Genomic DNA, 20,691 nt, shown 5'->3' with positions numbered 1-20,691 from the left:
TAATTTAACGGTAAATAAATATAAGTTTTTGGAAATCACTCAAATTAAATTGAATCGAATAAACCGAATTCAAATGATTTCTTTTTACCATATCGATTATAATAGTTCGGTTGATCATTTCACTAAAACTGTTCAAACTGATTAAATATTTAAAAAATAATATTTAAATAAAAAAAATAAAAAATATAAATATTAAATAGTATATTATTACTATTATGTCCTAACACATTTAAATTAATAATAATAATAAAAGATTATGAATTTTATTAATATTATCAAAAATATTAACTATTATTATTAAAAAAAAATTAATTTTATAATTATTAATTCAATTTTAGTGTGATGTTTAGTAAAAAATCTTAGTTATAATATATTTTTGTTTTAAAAATTATGCTAGTAATTCATAAATTATGTTACCGAATTTTATTTTTTTTTTCACTTGAATGCGATTTTAATCCTATTAAAAACTGAAAATCTGTTTATATATATATATATATATATGTGTGTGTTAGGATCGACGACAACAGTAGAAGGGGGTTGAATACTGTTGTTCTATTTTCCACTTGAATGCGATTTTAATCCTGTTAAAAACTGAAAATTTGCTTTTATTTTTGGACAAATCGTAACAAACTCTTGAACTGTTTTAAGTACGAAAAATGTTTGCGGGATTTGAAGCGTCAGATATATGAAAGAGTGAAGCAATAAAAATACAACACAAGATTTTATGGATGTTCGGAGAAAAAAACTCATGCGTCACCACTTCTTCTGTTTTCAGAAGTCCTCATCAGTTGTTTCAGCTCCACTTCCATTAGCTTTATTTTGTCCACAAATAATTGATAAATCTTTCTAATTCTCAACAATTTTACTTCTATAATGACTCACATCTGGGTGTGCCTAAAAACAAGTCACAAAAAAAAATATAAAAGTGTTATCTTAAAATAAGAATCAAGCAACATAAACTAATACACCTTGACATAAGCTGTTCAAACTTCTTCACTATCAACTTTCACCACTTTTCTATCCCAATCCCATCCAAATCTACTCGTACCAAGCATAACACTTATAACAGCGTAATGTTTATCCTAAGTCTTAAGTCGCGATTGTATATTTTCCCTACTAACATTAGCATTACATTGATTGTGTAATATATGCACTAACCGCAACAACATATGCAACAGATTTCCATCCGTTAGGAGGATGATTTCCCAAATTATGTTGCTCAAGCAATACATTTGTTAGCACATTATCCATCATTGATGTCCATTTGAGATATGATTTAGTCTTCATTCTCTTTATCTTTTCAAAATAGAAAGTGAAAATATAAGATTGATTAGAAAAGACACCAACAAAGATTTTATATTGATAAAAGAAGATATACATCACCACAATTATACTAGTTTAACATAAACTGTTCAAGTAGATATAAAATCACTAAAAACATGTAACTAAGTTCTACCACTCCTAACTTGATATTGGTTATACATCTCCCTTGCCATATCATCCCTAAAATTTGTCCATTGACTACCACCTTGTACATTTGTTATGACATCTTGATAGTCCACATCAAATACTTCATTTGATTGTTGTGCCAAATCACAATCAACCTCATGCAACAATGGATAATCCAATTCACTTATAATTTCACGAATGTAGTTATGAAGAACACAACAAACATTAATAATACGAACCTGACATTCAAGTAAATTAATTATTGAGACAAATATTTATGTATCTATGTCAAAAAAATAATATGACCAATTCTTATAATTATGTTATAAAAAATCACATGTGTATTAGTACCAAAAATGATGGTTGGCGAAGTACTGTCCATCATTTTTTCAGCAATCCAAATGTTCTCTCTACAGAATTTCTTGCTAAAGAGTGTCATAGGTTAAATAATTCCTTATAGTTAGAAGGACGATTGTCATGACTCGACCATTCATTTAGGTGATAACGAGTAGATCGACAAGGCGCTTAAAATCCTGGAGTATTTGCATATCCAACATCAACTAGATAATAATTTCCTAAATAAAATTCAAGTTTATTAGTATCTTCTTAATGCTACTAATATAAATAAAATTTAAAAAACAATACCATACAGCACAAGAAATGGATCCCTTTCTCTCACTAATGCACTTCGTAAAACTTTTAAATTTGATGATGAACATTCCCATCTAGGAAGAACATAAAGAAATTTCAAACTTTTTCTATCACATACTCCCAAAACATTAGTTGTTATCTGTTGTTTCCTATTTCGACATCTACCTTGATACTTAAGTGGAATAGTCATCTCAACATGTGTTCCATCCAAAGCTCCAAGGCAATCCTAAAAAATTTAAAATCAAACTATATAATTTCTAAAATAATCTACAAATATATGTCAAACTTAATTTTGGTACTAACCTTGAACCACATCTATTTATGATCATTCTCATCAACATTCTCAACTTGTTTAGGTAATCTTATAAAATTCTTACTTAAACTGAGAACCAATCATAGTACTTCATGAAAGCGCCTACTAATTGTCTCTAATGAACGAATATAAATATCTCCAAGTACCCGAAGTTTTACTCCATGTCCCAGTACAAGTAAGAACATGGCTACAGATTCTTCAACAATCACATTGCTACTATCGTGTAAACCCTCTTCACGCAACAATTCATAAAAATAGTGAAACTGTGTTTTATGAATTGTAATAAGTCAAAACAAGTCTGGCCTTTTTCTCCATATAATCTTTTTAACAATATTTTTCTTAATGCATTATTTTCCTCAGTGTCATATAGTGGAACTCTTGGTATAAGTTGGTTTTGTAACCAATCCACAATTGCAATATTGGTTTGAGTTATCACATCAAGAAATAATCTTCTTTTTTTACTTGTACTAAATTGTTATCATCCATTAATAATCAAATACCACGTTCTGCAAAATAAATTAAATTAAATAAGGTTTATATGTATCATATGATGTTTTTATTCACAATTGCAATTAATGGCGACCAATCCACAATTGCAATATGGAGACCTAAAAGGTATTGAGGATGTGTTAATCTATCTCATGTTTCAAATCATCAACCAACTTACCCTCTATTTGATTCTAACTCCAAATAACCTGATTTATCTCAAAAAAGAGATTAAATACTAATAATCCTCATATGACTCCTAATCCTACGTACTATGATTCAAATACTAATAAATAGCCATAATCTTACTAGATACTAACAAACATATTTATCTAACTAACACTTATCCTAATCTACATAATCTAATCTTACCATATGCCCCATAAATAGCCACAATCTTTTTTTATAATCATAAACCATCGCATACAAAAAACAAAGGGTCTACTACTACTCCACAAATACATGACATCACTAAAATCCTATTGCAAAACACGTGGATCGGATCAAATATCTTTTTCTAAATAAATATTTGAATCTATATATAAGTAAGAAAAATTTTCGAGGAGATAGGATTTACAACAGTCAACAACTCGCATTTCATATGATTTGAATAAATATTTGAATCTGTATTTGGAAGTCTAATTTGAATATGTATTTGGAAGTCAGCAGCTCGCATTTTATAAATATTTGAATAAATATTTGAATCTGTATTTAGAAATCTGGAAATCTGATCAGAATCCTATCAGTTCTTCTTCTATTCAGCATCTTCTTCTGACTACTGATCCATTTGTATGTTCATATCATCAATACAAGTTTTTTACTTCAAATTTTCATATGATTTATGTATTGACGAAAGGTTAATATTCTCAATTGAATAAAACTCAACAAAAGGAATATCAAAACGCATTCAGATCCAGAAAAAAAAATAGAAAGTGTTTCCAATGGGCATTGAAGAGATATATAAAAGGTGCCTGATGTTGAAGCCAGTGAGAGATCGTCGCCCCGTCAGTGAGAGATCGTCGCTGCCAATGAGATATTTTTACAGAAGAGAAGAGAAAGAAGATTGGGGGAAATAAGATTGGGGAAAATGATACGGGTGGAAAATGGGGAGGTGAATGGAAAATGGGGAAGGAGAGAGAGAGGTGAAGAGAAATGGGTTATGGGGAAAATGGGTATGGTCCGTTTGATTGAAATTAGAATTCTTACATGATTTGACCGGAATTCAAAAGGTAATAAATACATGGTTTATAATTCCATCGGAATTTAAATTCTAAATCCAATTCCTATATTTAATTCTTCAAACAAACATCATAATTGGAATTGACCCCTTCAATTCCAATTCCAATTCCCCCTCACCAAACACACCTCAGAAGATTTTGATTTGTATAGCCTCTACACAAACTCACTCAGATTACAGGTCTTATCACTTGTTTGTCTGAACTCCTATCTCTTACACTATCTTGTTGAACAAACGACTCTCTGCTCAACTTACACAAGTAAAATGTTTATCAAATAATAAAATAGATTATCGATCAATGTATATCGTATGACATCCGTATATCGCTAAGAATCGAGAGCTTATTGAATTGAGAGATGACCGAGAGAATAGAGAGAATTCGTCGTTCTCCTTTGATGTCTTTTTATATTTTCTATATGGCAACAGTCAAATCTAATTTGTTGATACGTGGCGCTGGTACGTTCGTCGTATGCCTGGCGTACGGGGTAGTGTGCAAACAAAAGGAATATTCGTTAGTGCGTGGCATACAAGATTGTAGTGTGTAGTAGAGTAGAATATTCATTTATCGTTTTGCATGTTAGAGCAAATAGGTGGTTGTACATTTTTGTCGTATTGTAATATATGCGTTCTCAGCTGCTTGACTTAATTGATGAGCATTCAGCTGATGTAAAACTCAGTTGATAGCGAGCTCTACTGATGGAGAGCTTTGCTGATAGCGCACTCAGTTGATAGAAAATTCACTTGATGGGAACTTAGATGATGAGTTACTCTATTGATAACGAACTCAGTTGTTGACTACTCAATTGTTGGCACATCTTCAACTGATAGAACTTTGTTGATGGCAACTCAGTTGTTAGTGCATTTTCAGCTGATGACGAACTTTGCTGATGACAACTCTGTTGTCAGCGCTTCTTCAGCTTTACTGATGGCAACTCAACTGTCAGCGCTTCTTCAGCTTTACTGATGGCAACTCAACTGTCAATGCTTCTTCAGCTCTGTTGATGGTAACTCAGTTGTCAGCGCTTCTTCATATGTCAGCGCTTCTTTAGCTGATTGAGTAAGTTTGCTGCCAAAGTCTTTGAATTTACCTGCACATTTAAAACATTGCTAACTTAGTTTTATTCATTTATCAAACTATGTGGGTTCATTTTAATTATCCTAAGTTCATTTTTATCAATTAAAACGTTTTTCATAATTCAACTTAATTAACAATTTCTCCTTTAATATTAATTTAATATTTTCCCCCTTTTCCATTTTTAATTTACTATAACAGTTTTTCCCTTTTTGATGATGTTAAACTTAAGTTATGATTAGTAGGAAACTAAAGATATATATATATATATATATAGACATAAATAAGCAAAATATTCAGAATATAAGTTTCCCCCTTTTTAATTATTCCCCCTTTGTAGTTTGTTTGAACCTTCAGTTGGCTTCTCTTCCTCTACTACCTTCCTCTTTCAGGTTTCCCCCTCACCGCTCTTCCCACTCTACTACTTTCCCTCTTTTTAACATCAGCAACTCCTGGTCGATTATCCCTTGTTTGGTTAAGGAAATTTGTTACTTTGGCAATCTGCATTCCGATAGTATCGATCTTCGCAGAGAGCTCTCTGTTGTAATTGTCGAGAGAATTGTTTAGAATGTGTTTGAGCCTGCTCATTGATTCTTTGATAATTGTAATCTCAATACTCCCATTTGTGACTTGGCTAAGGATTTTGTCCTGGGCTGATGTAGTCGAGGCAGCTGACACCTGCTCCTTAAGGGATTCCATTTCTCTAAAGATAGTTGCAATGCTTTGTTGCAATGGAGCGAGGGAGTCTTGGATACAGCCACGAAAATCCACTGTCTTTTAGGATGACTCCTCTACTGAATGAGAAGTCGATTGTTGATGTGGGGAGATAGTTGGCAATATCTGTAAGGGAAGAATCTGTTCACCTGGTCAACAACTGGCATAGGCCCTCTTGGAGATGGAGAGGATCAGGGAGTAGGCACTTGTGTCAGTGCTGGAGATGAAAAGTCGAACTACTCAATCTCTGCACAATTGTCTTTGAATATTTTAGTTGTTGTTGCAGAGTGACTTGATGCAGCCGGGGAAGTGTGTTGCTCTATTGTTGAGGGTTGTTGTTCGGAAGTTGGGAGTTGATGCTCGGCAGCTTGGCGTTGATGCCCAACAGTTTGGCTGGAAAGCACTAATTGGACTAGAGCTGACTCTGGTGGAGGGGTGGAGTTAGGCACTTCCATTGAATGGGAGGACAAAGGATTAGCAATGGATATATTGATTGGTGCCCCTTGTGGCCTAGTAGTTCCGGAAGACTCAGTACCATGTCTGATTGTCATGGATCTCGAGTTAAGTGTTTCCAGGGTCTGTTTCAGCTTCTCATTAATTCTGGCATCCAACCATACAGTTTTCTCCAATGACCTGTAATTAGCCATCCTCTATAGAAATATTTTGTGCATGTGAGCTCCTCTAACGGAAACTTCAACTAACTCCCTCCTTGGAGGACCTCTTGTATACTAGTAGTGGCAGACCACTTCAGGACTGCGTTCTCTAGAGAGATTAGCCCATCAATCATATCTACTACTAAGAAATCAGAAACCTGTTGTGGAGCCTCCTATTGCTCTAATTGTCAAAAAGTTTCATCCATTCCTCCACTTTTTCTTCGATCTCCTCCATTATTTGATCATAGTTTAGTTGTTCTATGGAGGGAGCCTTGGATTGAAAGACCACAACTTCTTTTCCTTTACTTGTAACTTCAGCGTGTCGTTCAATAGTCTGGACTGGTTCGTTTATAATGATACCTCTAACAGCTGGAACTAATGCTTTGGTAACTATTGGAGAGGCATCTATTAATGGAATAATTGCTAGTGAAGTTCCTGCATCATGGTCCTTAGTTGATGCCGCAGCTGGTGCTTCAACAAGGTTATCAGCTGGTACTTCAGCCGGACGTTCAGTTGACGTTTCGGTAGGTCCCACTACAGGGGATACCTTAGAAGTTGTAGTAGGGCATGCTGCTACCTCTTCTGTTGTGGTTTCCTCTAGTCGGGTCCTCTTGGCCTTAGAAATAATCTTTGCTAACTCTTCTGCTGTGTCAGGAGCTCTGTTGCTTGAGCTATCAGCAGATTCATCAAGTCTTAACATCCTTCTCTTTACTGGTGTTGGAAGCCGGGAGAGGGTTGAGGACTGTCCACTTGACTGTTATGTGGATATTTCAAGGTTGGAATCCTGCACCCCTTGTAACCTGAGAATATAGTTACTGACCGTCTTGATGGTTAGAATTCTGGATGCATGGACGTTCACTCCCTTCCCTGCGTTTATCTCGAAGTGCTCGAGCAACCTACTGATCTGCATAGTAAATCCAGGATGCTGCTTCTTCGGGTGCGTCACCATGACCACTAGGGTTGTGAATAGAACCGATGACTAGTTGATAATCATTCTTTTGGTGATGGCCACCATTATCTCAAAATGGTTATGTGTGTAAGCATCGAAGGACCCTACCTTCGCTCGAAGGGATTTTGCAACAATGTCGTTGAGCAAACAATATTCAGGTTTCATGAACTTCTTCTTTCAATGAGTCGGAATGGGTTGAGAGACATCCGAGAAGACCGTACACATCTCCTTAATAGAGTCTGTCGAAATTTGGTCGAACACTATGAGCCCTTCCGTCGGAAGCTCAAAGTATTCGGCGAACGCCTTTTCGAAAATTGTGATCCAGTGCCTTTCACCCAGCACTGGATGTTGTCCTCGACGATCTTCTCTGTCGAGAAGAACTGGCATACCTCTACTTCGTGGACACTACTAGTTCTTTCGAGAAACTTCTTTAGGCCAGATGCCTCTAGGGTTTGAAACATTGTCACTGTTAAGATATAATTGTTAGAACTTATGAAAAGTTTAATGAATAGATGAAACTAAGTTCAAATAAATATATAAGTTAAACTGTTAAGTCATATCGAGTATATTATTTGTTTTAATGATAACAAGAAGGTGTTGTAGTGCAGTGGTAAGCACTTCTGCCTGTCACACAGGTGACTTATGATCGAATCTCATCGACTGAAAATAATATTTAAAGTTTTGCTATTTTAGGGAAGCTGAGAAAAATACTGAAATTTACCTGCAGCAAGATCGTCCGGCTGAAGTGAAAATCGGTCAACCGACAATTAATGCTCCTGAAGAGGTGGCAGGTTAATTAAATACTTCGGCATTAAATGAGGAGTGACTTCGGTCATAAATAAGCTCTGGTCAATTAAATGAACTAAGTTAAACACTCTAGGAGGTGCTATCAGATTACGAAGTTAGAGAGAGAAAAAAAACTTTTGCGTGATTCTTTAACTCTTGCGAACATACTTTGAGAAATCTACAAAGTTATTGAGTGATAAGAGCAAACTGAAAAGTTTTGTGTGTTTACATATTTGTAAAAGTGTATTACAATACTGTGTGAGTATTGTAAAGTGAACATCGAGCAGTAAATAAGACTCGATCGTGTGTTTTTTTGTGTTATTGAATATTCCTTAGTGAATATCCTTCTCATTGTTTGAGAAGAATGGGTGACGTAAGAGCTTTATCTCTGAATATCCATAAAATTTGTGTGTTGTGTTCTTCATTTATTTTCGGTCACCAAACCAACCGAACCAACTGAACCGGTTTCCCTTCATTCTAACCGGTCATTCTCTACTCTCTTCTTTAACCGATCTGTGTGTGTTGCTTCAAGCTGAAACCAACTACTTCCGCACTTGAACCCGGTTTAAGAGTTTGTGACAGTTTGTGTGGTGTTAAGACCGGTGATAATTCTTAACTGAATTAGAGTCAACCGGTGTGTGTGTTTTTAAAGCAGTCTCCTTTAGCCGGACTCCGGTTCCCTATCGGCGATCTTGATCCTAACAAGTGGTATCAGAGCAGCTAGTCTTAACACCCAAGCAACCCGAAGCAAGCAAGTATGACTTTCGGCGAGAAACTTTCAATGCTAGAAAGTGAAAAGTTCGTTAATTAGAAGATTCGCATTCACTTGCTCTTGACCACCATGAATGACGAAATGATGTTCATTCTCTCAGACGGTCCGATTAAGATCGAGAAAGAAAGAAGCGAATGGACAGCTAGGGAAAGAAGGAAGAATAATCTTGACAACATAGCTAGATATGCTATCTATAAAGTTTTGTATAGAAACATGTTCGCAACAATCAGGTCATGATCCACTGCCAAAGAAACCTGGGAGAAGCTGACTCAACTTTTTGAAATGTCATCTAGTGACAGCTCATCAAGTGAAAGTGATGAAGGAGCGGTCACCAGTCTCATGGCCGGTGACATTGAGGTAAGTGATTTCAAACATGGAAGTACATGATCTTTTTTTCAAAACAATGAAAATGATGTTTTGAAAAATAAAATAAGTGAGATCTCATCTGAGAATGAGAAGTTCAAAGAAGAAATTACAATCTGTAATGATTTAACTTTAAAAGATGAGATGATTTATGTAAAGCCAACTTTAAGCTGGCTGAAACCTGAGAGAATGACCGTCAGTTTGTATGACAAAGAAAAACTTGAAAGAAAGTCAAGAGATGTTTACCGAAAATCATCCTTTAAAGAATCATCAGAAGGTAGATATATTATACATACACGCAACGGGAAGTCCGTCAAACAAATCAAAGTGTGGATTACCAAGGGACTAATAAGCCACGGAACCAAAGAAAAATGGGGACCAAATTTTCTATTGTCTATGAATGTAGGTAAATCAAGATAGAAGTTTGGAAGAGTCAACATTACATCCGGACAGCCGGTTGCTGACGGACACATCACATGAATGAAGTGGTTAACATCCTCACAAAGCCACTTCTCGAGTCTAAGTTTTCTTTCCTTAGAAATATTTTAGGATTGTTAGATTAAAATAATGTCTAGACTGATTTAATTATAAAACCCGCCTGGTTTTGAATATTTATTTTAAATAATCAAAAAAGGAGAAATTGTTAGACCATACAAAACTTGTTAGAATTTTCTCAACTTTTTCAACCGGCCAAATAAATACAACTTCTTTTAACTGGCCAACAATTACAAGTTTTGAATATTTATTCTAAATAATCAAAAAGGGAGAAATTGTTAGAATTTTTCTCAACCTTTTCAACCGGCCAAATAAATACAACTTCTTTAAAACCGACCAACAATTACAAGTTTTAAATATTTATTCTAAATAATCAAAAAAGGAGAAATTATTAAGATATAATTGTTAGAACTTATGAAAAGTTTAATGAATAAATGAAACTAAGTTCAACTAAATATATAAGTTAAACTATTAAGTCATATCAAGTATATTATTTGTTTTAATGATAACAAGAAGGTGTTGTAGTGCAGTGGTAACCATTCATGCCTGTCACACAGGTGACTAGGGATTGAATCTCATCGACTGCAAATAATATTTAAAGTCTTGCTATTTTAGGGAAGCTGAGCAAAATACCGAAATTTACTTGTAGGCGAGATCGGCTCGGTAATGGATATCGGTTCTGTAGTTTGACCGGTAGTCCGACTTCTACTCTATGCAAGATCGGTCAACCGACACTTAATGCTCCTGAAGAGGAGATCGATCAAAAGCATGTCCGATTAATTAAAAACTTCGGCATTAAGTGTCGGTTGACCGATCTTTCATAGAGCCGAAGTCGGACTAGCGGTCAAACTACCGAACCGATATCCACTACCGAGTCGATCCGCCTATAGGTAAATTTAGGTATTTTGCTCAGCTTCCCTGAAATAGCAAAAACTTTAAATATTATTTGTTGTCAATGAGATTCAATCATTAGTCACTTGTGTGACAGGTAGGAATGCTTACCACTACACTACAACTCGTTCTTGTTATCATTAAAACAAATAATATACTTGATATGACTTAGCAGTTTAACTTATATATTTATTAGAATTTAGTTTCATCTATTCATTAAACTTTTCATAAGTTCTAACAATTATATCTTAACAATTTCTCCCTTTTTGATTATTTAGAATAAATATTCAAAACTTGTAATTGTTGATCGGTTTTAAAGAAGTTGTATTTATTTGGCCGGTTGAAAAAATTGAGGGAAATTCTAACAACCACCATCCTAGGAAGCTCTAAAGCGTAGACAGATTCGAAGTCTATGTTAGGATCTAGGTCGCGGATGGGGAACCAGGGTCTGGCCGGTTAGCGCGTCTCACTCAAAAGTTGGTGATTAATCCGGTTAGAGATTAACACCGGGGTTTTAATACTACACAAACTGTCACAAACCCTTGAACCGAGTTCAAGCGCGGAAGTGGTTTGTTTCAGGTTAAAGCAGCACACACACTGGACGGACAGAACCAGATTTAGATGAGGTCGGTTTGGGATTGCTGGGTCGGTTTTGGGATTCAGTAAGTCGGTTTAGGTAGAGTCGGTTAGAGCACAAGACCGAAAGAAAGTAAATAGCAAGGCAGAATTTTATGGATGTTCGGAGATAAACTCCTACGTCACCCCTTCCTCTCGAAACCGCGAGAAGGATATTCACTAAGGAATACACAAACACAATCCGATCGAGACTTATTTTCTGCTCGATAACACTCGTACAATTTTAACCGAAATTGTAATCACTCTTTATATAAACACTTCAGGTCTAAGCCTTGTAGAGAAATAAACTTGCAATAAATCTTAGAGCTTGTAGTTGGTAAGACTGGTAAACGTTTTTAACTTGTTTCTGGTGTTGCATTTATTCCTCTTGAGCTCCTTCTTTTATAGGTGAAATGTGTCAACGGTCACATTTCATTTCCTTGAATCTGATTGGTTGAGCAGAGGTTCAGTGATTCAGACCTGACGGTCTAGGCTTCCAGTGTGTAGGTCAAACCGGATAGGTTTGTCTTTTACTCAATATGGCAATTGTCGGTTGGACAGTTGCCTGTACCTGGAGGATTGCGCCTCTGATTTATCCTGGAGTGGAAAGATCTTGTCGGACGATCTTCTGCATCCTGCATACTGTCTTCAGACTTGTATGAATATGGCAATACTAAAGTCTGTCCCTTCGGTATCATCCTCAACAGATACTCGAAGTATCTATTTGTACTGGTCGGTTGTTTATGTTAACCGGATGACTTCCGGTTTTTCCATAACTTCAGATTGGCCGAATGTTCAATGATTTTGGCCTTCTGATTTGACCGGTCTTGTCTTCTTGTTCGGTCAGGTTTTTGTTCGGTTGAATTGCTTGACCGGTTGAGTAACTTGACCGGTTGAGTAACTTGACCGGTTAGTAACTTGACTGTTCCTACACAAGAGATTTGTTTTTGTTAAGTTCTATTTAACCGATCTAATTTTATCTAACAATTTCTCCCTTTTTGATTATTTTATTTAAAATATTCAAAACTATGTAAGAATGCAAATGTAGGCCGATTGTTTTTAAAAGTTTATTTGGCCGGATTTTTGGAAACTGACTTGGAAGAATTTTTCGAAAAATTTTAGGAAAATTTTGAATTTTTTTTTTTGAAATTTTTTACATTTTATCTAACAATTTTTCTTTTTTGATTATTTTATTTAAAATATTCAAAACTATGTAAGAATGCAAGTGTAGGCCGGTTTCTAAAAATACTTGATATATATATGAAATATACTAAGGTAAAAATACTTGATATATATAAAGTTAAACTAAAGTAAACATAGGAAATATAAGTAAAGAAAGCCCCTATTTCTTCGATCTGGGCGGCAAGAATTTTTCCAGCTGTTCATTAGTTGCTTTTCCCTTGACCGCTGGAATCGGCCTGGATGAGGATCCTTGACCGCCTGAAGTGCCGGTGAAAGGAGAAGCCGGTGGAGCAAATGATCTGATTGGAGCTACGTCAAGACCTCGCGGTCTTTTGGTCAGCGGTACGCCATCGTCCTCGAGATCTACATTTTCCTGCAAAACTGGGTTGCTTGGAGGGTTGATAACCGTGTCAGTAACTCTGTCCAATAACTTTGAAACCTCTGCCCTCTTAGAAGAATTCTTTCTCTTTCTTGTAGTCGGACCGGATGGGGGAGCAACCTCTTTGGACTTGTGATGAGCCTCGGCGAAATCATTGTATGCAGTCTGTTGACTGATTAGACGAGCCGCATCTTCATTTTGCTGAACCGCTATGGCCGGTCCCATGTTTTCTAATGTCTGTAGTCGTCCGTCCAGGTTCGCATCTGCCTCCGCCATTACCTTTTGAAGTCAGTTTTGCTCGTCCAAAGCATCCTGAAGCTTCTGGTCCGCGAGCGCATTTGCCTCCTCGAGTACTTTGTCGGCTGCTAGTTTTGCCGCTATCAACTCCGCCACATGTTCTGTGACCGCCTTTAGTTCAGCTTCAGTCTTGACATGCTTTTCCTCAAGCATTACCACCCTCTCAAGTGTAGAGCCGGCTTGGGCACTGGATTGAGCCAGATCCTCATCAACCTTCTTCAGCCTTTGATCGGTTGTTACTTGGGATTGTTCCGTCATACCGACCTTTTGGCTGGCAAGAGCGAGGTCGGTCACCAGCTTCTTAGTTGCCTCCTCCAATGTCTTAGTTCTGTCAATATAGCCGATGTACAACTGATCGGTCATGCCGTAATTGTCTTCAACGGACGTGATCCGGTCGACCGCATTTTTTAGCTCTTTGTTTGTCGACTCAATCATCTCGATGGATGTAGTCGCGATTTCTTTGATCTTCTTTTGCCACGGCCGAATCGCGGTATTGACAAATTCCTAGATGAGGTTCTTTACCCTATCTTCCGTTATAGCCGGTACCGAATCCCCGGTTTGAACAGAGACTCGCTGGTCGGTGGGCGGTGTACCCGTCCTGAGTTCGGTGCTGTTGATTTCCTGTTCCGGTGGAGGAGAGAAATGCTCATTTTCGGTCGGATTCGGACCGCCATCATCCTCAGGTGGGGATTTGGAGAAGTTCGACGTCTTCTGGTGCTCGGGCTCCGCTTCAAGCTATGACATCTCCTCGGTCAGTTCCCTTTCCTTAACCGCTAGCACGTCCAACACCAAGAGCTCAAGTTGAGAGTCCGCTGTCCCTGGGATATGCTTTCCTTGGAGACGTCAGATGTGTTCGTTGAGCCCCAGTAACCGAGCATGCGGTTCGACCATCCTACTTCGTCGTAGGGCGGTCATGACACTCTGAGCCTTTGTGAGGTTGACTACCTCCGCCTCCATCTCAACCAGCTTCTCGAATTTCCGGTCAACTGTGAGATCCGGTAGCATGTTGATGTAGAATATTTCATGTCGGTTCAGGGCCCATTGATAGTAGACGTTGGTTGCCGCGTGAGCCTGCTCATGAATCTCTTCCATGATCCTGTTGACGAGATCCTCGGCCGTTTGCCGGATGTGTTCATCCGTGGATTCATCTTCCTCCTGTAGTCTGTTAGAGCCGGCATCAACATCATCATGTCGGACCGATTGGTCTTCGACCATTGGTCCTTTCCTTTTGCCGGTCTGATCTTCTCCGGTGTGTTGTGAAGCGGTTCGGCCAGAGCTGGATGCCGAATTTTCAGTGTTGAGGGTGTCGGACTGCGGATTAGCCGATCCAGTTGGTTGCTTATCACTCTTGCTTCCGGGTTTTTCTTTGACCGGAGTCGTTTTCTTTTTAGTCTGTTTCTTCTTTCGGCCGCTTGTAGAACCGGAGGCCTTCTTTTTGCCTTGCTTGTCCTCTGGTTTAATGAATTGATGGGATTTTATAACTTTGTTGGGGGCGAGGAAAAACCGGGGCCGGTTAATGTTGAAGTGACGCATCAGTTTACCGAGTGGGATGGCGTATCCCCATGACCGTTTGGATGTCGGATCCACCATCTCACATAGGTTTGTGAAAACCACCTTCGCCCAGTTGATTTTGATGTCGTTGACCAAACCGGCAATCATCTCGATTTTTATTCGGGTGAGGCTATCATAGTTGCCTCCTCGCGCTTGAATCGATTTGGTGAAAATATCGAATAGTGGCCTAAACTCCGGTTTAAGTGAGGTTTTCTTACCGGATACCGCGATAGGAACCTTCGTATCCGAAAGATCCCGACAAGCCGCCTGGAAAGTTTCCTCGTTTGTGACCACCGAGAAGTCGCTCCCCTCGGTTGGTAGATGCAATACTTCAGCAACCGACTCCTTCGTCAGTTTGAGCGGTTGTCCGCATATAGTTGCGATGATTGTCCCTTCGGTGAGGATGGCGGTTTGAAAGAATTCGTTGACCGCATCCTGATATAAGACGAATGGCCCAGTCAAGAAATGTTCGAGACCGGACTCGGAGATCTGGGTTAACACCCGCTTTGCCTCCGCCGAACCATTCGCTCGAACTTCATCGAAGTCGACTTGGACGATGTGGTTGAACAGCACAGATTCGCGACCCATTGTAGTTTGAATAAATCGAGAGATCGAAGGATTGAAAGTTTTGAGAGGTTTGAGAACTAGAGAGAGAAAGTCGATTCGCGTGAGAATGAAAGAAAATGGCTAAGGATCCTATTTATAGTTGCGGGTTGGAATTTCAACCGCCGCGAACCGTCACATCAGGATTGGGCGGGAATTTTCCCTCCAAAATGCTTTGGGCGGCAAGTGATGGGCGAGAAACTTTGAGCGGGCTTTTGATGCGGTTATTTAACCGGCGATGAAGCGGTTGTTCTTTAACCGCTTATTAAGTGAGTCGGTTATGTAACCGATAATCAAGCAGTTTGCGATTTTGACCGGTTTTTCAGCGAGGTAGTTAGCGTTTTTAGCCGGTTAGTCATTTAGATAAATATTCTAATAGCGCGATTTTTGACCCGGTTTTTCAAGCTTAGAAATTCAGATAATCATTTGAAGAAAAGGAACATGATAGAAACCGATACATTGATCGGTTTAGAATACACAAGATACAGAATTATAACTTATGTAATAACTATTCTAGAAAGCCTGTCTTCCACCCCTTCCTCATCGAGAACATTTGATAGGTTCGCTAGTGTACCCGGTCCAAAATCTGGACTATGTGCAAGAATGAGCCGGCTTATGTGGGGGGCGTAGCCGAGACCTCTCTTAGTCTCGACCATAGTCCTCAGGATTTTGAAGATTACCGATGACCAATTTATGGGGGTGTTGCTTACGATGTAGGTCATCATGTCGAAGACTCTCCTAGAGTAGTGTCGATTCGGAGATTGACAGATGATGGATCGGTTGACAATCTCGTGAAGGAGTTGGATGTGATGGGCAAGGCGGGTCTTCAGACCGTGGTTCTCCACCGATACTTCGGTTCCGGAGAATAATTGCGCATAGTCATCTGCTGCACTACCTACCCAGGATGGGAAATCGGAAAACCCTTCAGTGGGCAGATTAAACATTTGAGCGAATGCGCTCTCGTTCAGAAAAACGGTGCGCCTTTTCACCATGGAAACAATGAGATCGCCACTCATGGATGCATTGTTGAAGAATTCCAGTACTTCTAGAATGAGCATAAGTCCGGATTCTTCGAGAAAATCACGAAGGCCGGTGTCGATGAGGGACTCGAAGAGAAGTTCCTTCGTTTCCAGATCATCAAATTGAAGGACTGAGTCGAAATCAATGCTCAGATAGTTTCTTAGTGTTCGGTTCGACATGTTTTCAGATTTTGCCGAGAGAGAGAGAGAGTTCAAAGGATTTTAATTTGTTTAGAGGTATGTTGAAGTGATAAGATTGGGTTTCTTATATAGATCTGAGATTGGAGAGAAAATAGGGGCATTTAATGCTGAAATTCAGTTTTGTCTCATTTATGAAGGGAATATTTATGTTTCCAAAACTCCTTAGGAAGGAGTTACTTTTGACCGTTGTGGAGCTCGAGGTGGAGAATCTAGTTAGAAAATAACTAAGTTTGTGTAATTTCCCATGTAGTTGGAAGTTGAAAGTTACTTTTCATTAATGAGAGAGAAATACAGGAAGCCGAAAGGGACATAGTTGAAACCGAAAAGAAACGTAGTCTAAGCCGAAATGATTATAGCGATACAGTCGGTTCGTGCAGCAAAATGACCGGTTGTAGGAAGGAATGACTTAATTGCCGGAGGAGTTGAGGTGTCGGTTCTTCCTCTTCCATGCCTTCTCGAACCGCTCATAGAATGAGTCGGCAACTTCCTTGGTTATGACCTGGGCCTGATTCAGTCCTTCACCCGAACAAAGTGGAACACCGAGTTCCATGAGTTGGCAGCTGACCTGAGGGATAAGTCCGGTTTGGCGGATGCTGATAATCCAGATTAGGACATCGAATAACACCCTGCCCCAGCTGATCGGCGTATCTGTTGTGATAGCGGTCATCATATTGAAAGTTGTAGCACATTAGGTGTTGGTCACATCCTTACCTAGGATGCCACGACCGATGATATCATTGAGAAGCTGGTATTCAGCTCTCAATGATGACCTAGCACCGTGGTCACTGACCGGATGGTTTGACCGAGAGAAGCTCAAGGAGATTTTGGCTTTTAGTCCGTCCGGGACGTTCAGATCAGTGATCCCTTGCTTCGGAAGATCGAAGCATCTTGCGAAGTCACTTTCCGAAAAATCAAACACGGTCCCTCCGACCCTGGATTGAATTAGAGTGTCGAAATGAGGGGTACCACGGAAAACCCTGGCGTTATAAAAGAACTCTAGGACGGTTTCTGGAAAGATGACATGTTTATCATCTAGGAAGGATTTTAGACCGGTATCTTCAAGTGACTTAATCATTTTGAAGATTTCATAGTGCTCTGTACTTTGAGCTGAATCGAAATCAACTTGAAGAATGTTTGGAAACTGAGACATTTTTGTCTTAGTGAGAGGATAAGTTGATACTTGTGAACATTTTGTCTGATATTTGCCTAAGTTATATATTAGTAGAGGGATGATAGTATTATCCAGTGGGTGACCGTTGATGTATTCTATTGACTATAGGATAAAACAAATTGCATGAAATAAGCATGTCTACAACCTAGAATGTGAGTCATAGGCTTGGACGGTGAAAGATATCATATCTTCACGTCTTTTGAGGTATGACCATTTTTCTTTGAAAAGGAATCTTTTCAGAGCAGATAAGTCTAAACACAGATAATTATTCCACTTTTGTTCGAAAGCAAAATAATCCGGAGTACATTATTTCCAAACCGGTCGGTTTTCATTCATTCGTTCCGATGCGGTTAATTGGTGCATGCACTAAGTAACTGGTCGGTTTACTCTAACTGATAGACAAAGCGGTTCTTCAATAGGTACCTTGGTGAATTTGGAATCCGACAATTTAGGAAGAACTACCGGTTTTGTCTGTCCGAACCGATTTTCCCTTTTAGACATTTCTAAGAGATAAGATGATTAATATCGGTTAAACCGAGTATGTTTCTGAAGTGAGAAAACTTAGCTTCCTGCAGAGGCTTTGTGAAGATATCGACTACTTGTTGTTCTGTTGATACGTATTCCAGCCGGATATGCTTCAACATGACATGTTCCCGGATGAAGTGATGCCTTATGTCGATGTGCTTGGTTCTAGAATGTAGAACCGGATTGTAAGTGATTGCTATGGCACTTGTGTTATCACAGAATATCGGAGACTCTTCGGTTGTGATACCAAAATCCTTCAGTTGTTGTTGGATCCATAGAAGTTGTGAACAACAACTTCCGGCTGCCAGATATTTAGCTTCTACGGTTGACGTGGCAACCGATGTCTATTTCTTGCTATGCCATGAAACAAGCCGATCACATAGGAATTGGCATGTTCCACTGGTACTTTTTCTGTCAACTTTACAACCTGCATAATCTGCATCTGAGTAACTTGTGAGGTTGAAGGACGAGTCTTTTGGATACCACAGACCGACTTTAGGGGTTCCCTTTAGGTATTTCAAGATTCGCTCTGCGGCTGTGTAGTGAGACTGTTTTGGATTAGCCTGGAATCTTCCACACACACTGACCGCAAATAGTATATCCGGTCTACTTACTATCAGGTATAGGAGAGAGCCGATGATTCCTCGGTAAGCTGTTAGGTCTACTGCCTGACCGTCATCATCCTTGTCCAGTTTGACTGATGAGCTCATTGGGGTAGCGGCTGAGGAGCATGTATCCATCCCAAATTTCTTTAGAAGTTCCTTTGTGTATTTAGGTTGACTGATGAAAGTTCCTCCATCGAGTTGCTTAACTTGAAGGCCTAGGAAGAAGCTTAATTCTCCCATAATACTCATCTCAAATTTGTTAGTCATCAAGGTTGAGAATTTTTCACATAGCTTAGGATCGGTTGATCCGAAGATGATATCATCTACATATATTTGAACAAATAGGATATGTTCATTTTTCTCAAATTTAAATAGTGTTTTGTCCATCGAACCGATGGTGAAATCATGTTTTAACAAAAATGCGGTTAGTGTATCATACCAAGCTCTAAGATCTTGCTTTAAACCGTATAATGCTTTGTTTAAGAGGTATACATGATTAGGCAGGTCAGCATTTTTGAAACCAGGTGGTTGTTCAACATATACTTCTTCACGTAGTTCACCATTCAAAAATGCACTTTTGACATCCATTTGAAAATTTTTAAAATTTTTGAAAGCAGCAAAGACAAGAAAAATCCTAATGGCTTCAATTCTAGCTATAGGGGCAAATGATTCTTCAAAATCAATGCCTTCTTCCTGTTTGTATCCATGTGCCACTAATCTGGCTTTGTTCCTCGTGACCAAACCGTCTTTATTGAGTTTATTTCTAAATACCCATCTTGTTCCTATGACCGGTTGATCTTTCGGTCTAGGGACTAGGTACCAGACTTTGTTACTCTTAAACTGGTTTAATTCTTCTTGCATTCCCAAGATCCAATCTGGATCTGACAATGCTTCATCCACTCTTTTCGGCTCATTCTGGGATATAAAAGCGGAATTAAAGTATTCCTCCAAGATTTGTCGCCTAGTTCGAACGGGTTCTGAAGGATCACCTATAATTAGCTCAGGAGGATGATTTGTGTTCCTTTTGAGGTTCGGTTCAGGAGTGTCTACCAAGCCACCGTTTACTTGATCAAGGCTAGACATATCGGTAGGCTAAACAAGGATGTCAGACCGACCGATTTCCTTAGTTTGAACCGAGGTGTCAGCTTCCTGCCGTGTGATAGCTTGATCCAGCTGGGTTTCATCATTACCCATTTGGTCATGGACAAACCGTCTAAAAACTGGAATCTCATCTTCACTATCATAGTAGATATTGTTGTTTTGCAATCTGTTGTGTAGATCAAAGGATGATGTAGTGTTGTTTTCAACCGATTCATCGAAAACGACATGAAGTGATTCCTCCACGGTTAAAGTTATAGTGTTATACACTCTATAAGCTTTACTGACTGCTGAGTAACCTAACATGATCCCAAAATCGGATTTTGCATCAAAAGCAGATAGGTAGGTTTTGCCATTTATGTGAATGTAACATTTACAACCGAAAATCTTAAGATACTTAAGGTTAGGAATCCTATCAAAGTATACTTCATACGGTGTTTTGTTGTGAAACTTGTTAATCAGAGACCGATTTTGTGTGTGACATTAAATATTGATAGCCTCAGCCTAGAATTTCTAGGCAATACCCGAATCGGCTATCATGGACCGTGCGGCTTCCTTGAGAGTTTGGTTTCTTCTCTCAGTCAGGCCGTTCTGTTGAGGAGTCCTAGCACTAG

This window comes from Impatiens glandulifera, chromosome 8 (genome assembly GCF_907164915.1).
Source record: "Impatiens glandulifera chromosome 8, dImpGla2.1, whole genome shotgun sequence".
NCBI classification, from domain to species: Eukaryota; Viridiplantae; Streptophyta; class Magnoliopsida; order Ericales; family Balsaminaceae; genus Impatiens; species Impatiens glandulifera.
This window is presented reverse-complemented; position numbering follows the sequence as displayed.